The following is a 5,282-nucleotide window of genomic DNA, read 5'->3' on the forward strand; positions in this document are numbered from 1 at the left end:
ATCTTTCACTAATATTGGCTGACAGTCTTTTCATAAGAATCTAAAGTCTTCCTGGTTTTATAAAGCTAGCACAGAAAGACATTTAACTGGTTTTGATGTCAACTTCGTTGAGAAGCAAACCTTCAGTAAGCAACCAGACTGCATTATCATCAATCAACAACCACATTAGCCTGTGCATTAAACAGCTACGTTTTCAGACAGTTCTGAATCCAAAAATTGTTAAGCCTACATTTCTGTACTTGCGATTTTTTTATTTACATAATGCATTAATCACAAAATACCTCAAGTCTGATTTAAGTCTGACATAAATTACTATAAAAATTGAGCCTAACAACATACTTTTCCGATCAATCATTTTAAATGTGTTAATAATAACTTCTTATTTTATTTTCGTTAAATGAAGCATAAAATCATCATTTAAGGCAAGATAAAAGCTATTCATAGCCACACAATTTACACAAAAACTGAATTTGGTAATAGCTATTCTTAATACTGAGTTTTATGACCTGTAAAAAGATGACAGATCTTTAAAATCAATGCCTCTCACTTTTAACATACAGTTAAACACGGCTCACATTGAGCATAGAAGATTCTACAGTACAGGCTCAGAAAAATTTGTGACGTGGAAATATTGAAGAATTTTTCGAATTCAAGAAATTCATGAAAATATTTGCTAGCCTAAATTTCCATGTTCATCAAGACCTGTCATTACAGTCAAGTAAAGATAAATAAATCTGGCCTTGATACTTCAGTTTTCATATATATGCAAATATTACTGCTCATGAAACACTGCACGGTAGTTGAATCACGAATTTTTTGACTCACTAATATAATAATCCACTTATATATTGCTGAAATCCCAATCTGACTAAAGTACTTGATCTTCTAAACGAAGATTGGAGGTTGACCCATTCACATTCATCTTTCTGCATATTTGGATTTCTGACACTGCTATTTTTATTTTCGCAAAATAATCTATTTTTATTTGAACAAATTAGACGACTCGTTTCAACAAGCATTTGGCTGAACCATCAAAATAGAATCGAATGTCACAGGGTGAGAAAAATGTACAATCAGTCTGGGGCTTGAACCCAGGACCTCTCGCTTACTCTACCGACTGAGCTAACTGGCTACCTGACACATATTCTCCCCTTACATGCCGTGACATATGATACCGTGCTCGTCATAAGAATTATAAACATGAAATAGAGCTGTCGGAGGACAGCAACGCTTGACTATTCAACAGCCTTGTCAATCGAATGAATACAAAAGTCGAAAAAGGGGCATAATTTTGTAAAAATTGGAAACAGCGTTATGGAACCTGCACAGTGCTTATCTGCTCATGACAGTGGACAGGTGTGTGAAGTTTCAATTCATTCCCATTAGATGGTACTGAGATACCAGCTTACAAAAAAAAATTGTAAGAATTTAACCAAAAAACTGCTAACTTAAAGTTGAAAAAGGGGCATAATTTTGTAAAAATACGAAGTGTAGTTATTGAACCTTTGCACTGCATGTCAAATCATGACAGTGAACAAGTATGTGAAGTTTCAATCCCTTCCCATTAGTGGATACTCAGAGATACCAGCTTACATAAAAAAATTAACCAAAAACTGCTAAATCAAACAAGAGGGTCATGATGACCCTAGATCGCTCACCTGAGTAATAGGAGCTACATGTTTCAAATGTCAAACTGATGATTTTTAGAAATTTTTTGGAAGATTTTCCGATGTACAATCAAGTAACCCCTGGGGCGGGGCCAATTTTACCTCGGGGGTCATGATTTGAACAAAGTTTGTAGAAGTCTTCTAGGCAATGTTACATATCAAATATCTAAGATCTAGGCCTTCTGGTTTACTTTTAGCAAATTTAGGAAGATTTACCTATGTACAATCAACAATCAAGTAACCCCTGGGCTGGGTCAATTTGACCCTGGGGGGAGTGGGGAGTGGGGGTCAAGATTTGAACAAATTTTGAAGAGGTCCACTAGGCAATGCTACATCTCAAATATCTACGCCCTAGGCCTTCTGGTTTATTGTTAGAAAAATTTAAAGATTTTTCTATGTACAATCAAGTAACCCCATGGAGCGGGGTCAATTTGAACCCAGGGGTCATGATTTGAACAAATTTTGTAGAGGTCCACTAGGCAATGCTATATGTCAAATATCTAAGACCTAGGCTTTCTGGTTTATTTTTAGAAATTTTTTGAAGATTCTCCTATGTAAAATCAAGTGACCCCCTGGGGCGGGGTCAAGGTCAAGATTTGAACAAACTTGGTAGAGGTCCACTAGGCAATGCTTTACACCAAATATCTAAGCTCTATGGCTTCTGGCTTTTGAGAAGAAGATTTTTAAAGTTTTTTCCTTTCCCAGAGTTCTGCACTGAATTCAATTCTTTGAACAATTTTGAAAGGGGGCCATCCAAGGATCATTCCTGTGAAGTTTGGTGTAATTCTGCCCAGTGGTTTTCAAGAAGAAGATTTTATTAGAAATTGTTGACGGACGACGGACTACGCACGACGCACTACGCACGATGGACGACGGACATCAAGCGGTCACAATAGCTCACCTTGTCACTTCGTGACAGGTGTGCTAAAAAGGGGCATAATTTTGAAACAATGCAAAGTAGAGTTATGGGACCTGCACAGTGTATGTCAGATCATGACAATGAACAAGTGTGTGAAGTTTCAATCCATTCCCATTAGTGGGTACTGAGATACCAGCTTACATACAAAACCTTAACCAAAAATTTCTAAGTCGAAAAAGGGGCATACTTTTGTAAAAAAGCAAAATAGAGTTATGGAACCTGTGCAATGTAAGTCAGTTTATCACAGTGAATAAGTGTGTGAACTTTCAATCCATTCCGACAAGTGGTTACTGAGATACCAAATCAGACGCCAACACCGATGCGGACGCCTTCATTTTTGCTCAGGCATTGCACTTTGTTTGCATATAGAGTCTGCCATGGCATCTTTAAAAACAAAATATGGAACATTTTTTTACCTGTTTTATATAATATCACAGAAATAATATTTTCTCAATTTATAAATCTTTCGGGTTGGTGATTTATTGAATGAAAGTCAAATAATAACCCGATTGTGTCCTTTGCAGGCGGATGGGCATGCAGATGGGTGGGTGGTCAAAAGATTTGGCTGGGGGAAGTCTGCTCACTTCAGAATGTGGATGAGGACCTTGACCTTTGACTTTGCCTCTGACCAGGTTATTTACATGTTTTTCATTTTTGCTGTGACAGCTCAAAAATGCATGACCATTTTAGATAATTTGAGCTATAGATCATCAAGATTAACATTTTGACCAAGTTTCATTAAGATAAGATCACAAATGTGGCCTCTACAGTGTAAACTAACTTTTCCTTTGATTTGACCTGGTGACCTAGTTTTTGATCCTACATGACCCAGATGCAAAATGAAATTTAAGATCATCAATATTAACATTCTGACCAAGTTTCATGAAGATACAGTCTACAGTGTTAACAAGCTTTTCCTTTGATTTGACCTGGTGACCTAGTTTTTGACCCCAGATGACCCAATATCAAACTCGTTCAATACTTTATTGAGGACAATACTCTGATCAAGTTTCATTAAGATTGGACCAAAATTGTGACCTCTAGAGTGTTAACAAGCTTTTCCTTTGGTTTGACCTGGTGACCTAATTTTTGAACCCAGATTACTCAATATCAATTTCGTCCCAGATTTTATAGGCCGCTTCGACGCATAAGCCGCACCCCTGAAAAATTCACTTTTTTTAACGTATAGGTCGCAGCCTACTGTCCGGAAAATACGGTATATTAAAGATCCATCAGGCAGTTCATGAGAAGGAGATTTTTCTGTTCTCAGCTTTGGCAGTCCCAAAACAGGCAAAGAAAAACCATTAAATTTTCAACAACTGTGAGAGGTCTGTGCAAGGATGCTACAGGCAATGTTTGATGACAATCCATCAAGCAGTTTGTGAGAAGTTGTTTCACATTTTTTTTTCTATTTTTAGCTCTGTGACCCATAAAACAAGCCAAACAGATGTAAGACAGGTACATACAAGGATTGCTTCAGGACAAGTTAGGTAAAAATCCACCTGAAAGTTCATGAGAAGAAGTCAATCAAAGACTTTTCTATTTTTAACTCTGGCAGTCACTAAAAGGGGCAAAGTGGAACCAATTGAACAAACTCAACCTGGCAGCAAGGATAATGGTGTAATTCTGACCTGCAGTTTCAGAGGAGAAGATGTTTAAGTAAAATATTGATGCATTTAAGCTATCAAAGAAAAAAGCTAAAGATTACATGAAATGCTCAAGTGGGACTGGGTGCTTAGAGTATTTGATGCTATATGTGCAAGTGGGGTTCCACTGTACAATGCTTTAAAGGGGAACACCATAGGAAACGTCAAATTCAAACTATTTCATAATATTTAAGTATAAAATTGATGTAATTGAAAATAAAAAGTAAATTTAAAATCAAAATGATTTTGTAAGTCTGTTTATAAAAAGATTCAAAATAAACTGAAAAACATTAATTTTTGTCATAATTATGCTTTCAAAATTCATAAGATATAAAATTGACAGACAACAGCTGTTTATCAAGTCATCAATTTTAAAGTTTGAATTAAATCTATTAATACATGAATTTTAATATTTCACGGAAGTTTAAAAATATTTTTGTTTTACTTTCTTTTTTATTATTTTCAAGTATATTTGGAGTTATACCACCTTTAAAGTTTACTAATTTTAGAATTTTAGATTAAAGTTATTTAACCCTTAGCCTACTGGCGGCAGATGATTCTGCCTTTGCGACCAATGCAGACCAAGATCAGCCTGCACATCCGTGCAGTCTGATCATGGTCTGCACTGCTCGCTATTCAGTCAGTAAATTTTCAGTGAAAACCCCTTTGAATAATAAGTGGTACTGTCCAAACTGAAAGATGGACCAATCCATTATAGAAATATAGCAGGGTAAGTGTTAAGTAATTGATAAAATTCCTCTTTCCTCATTAAGCACAGTAACAATGTTTAAAAGTTTGCCCTCAAGCAGTTAAATACTGGTACAGATTCTAAAATAAACGAACTGTTAACTAACTTTCAATTTTCTACGACCGTCATCAATAAAATAAACGAACTGGTGGGAAATGTCACCGAAAAACGTCCAAAAAGATTTTTATCAAACTTTCATGATGAAATTACGTTTGTAATGTTTACTACATAAATACGGACTTTATTAAAGAAAATCGGCCATGCGGAACAAAACTTTCCATTTCAAATATACCTCCAATGCT

At 35.7% G+C, this 5,282-nt stretch overlaps 1 protein-coding gene across 1 annotated transcript in view; it reads right to left on the reverse strand.

The window, feature by feature from the left end:
* LOC123546896 (alsin-like) overlaps nt 1-5,282 on the reverse strand; it is a 103,858-nt gene that overhangs the window by 63,534 nt on the left and 35,042 nt on the right. The gene's annotated exons all lie outside the window — the stretch shown is intronic.

The sequence above is a fragment of the Mercenaria mercenaria genome, chromosome 9, assembly GCF_021730395.1.
Source record: "Mercenaria mercenaria strain notata chromosome 9, MADL_Memer_1, whole genome shotgun sequence".
In the NCBI taxonomy this organism is placed as follows: Eukaryota; Metazoa; Mollusca; class Bivalvia; order Venerida; family Veneridae; genus Mercenaria; species Mercenaria mercenaria.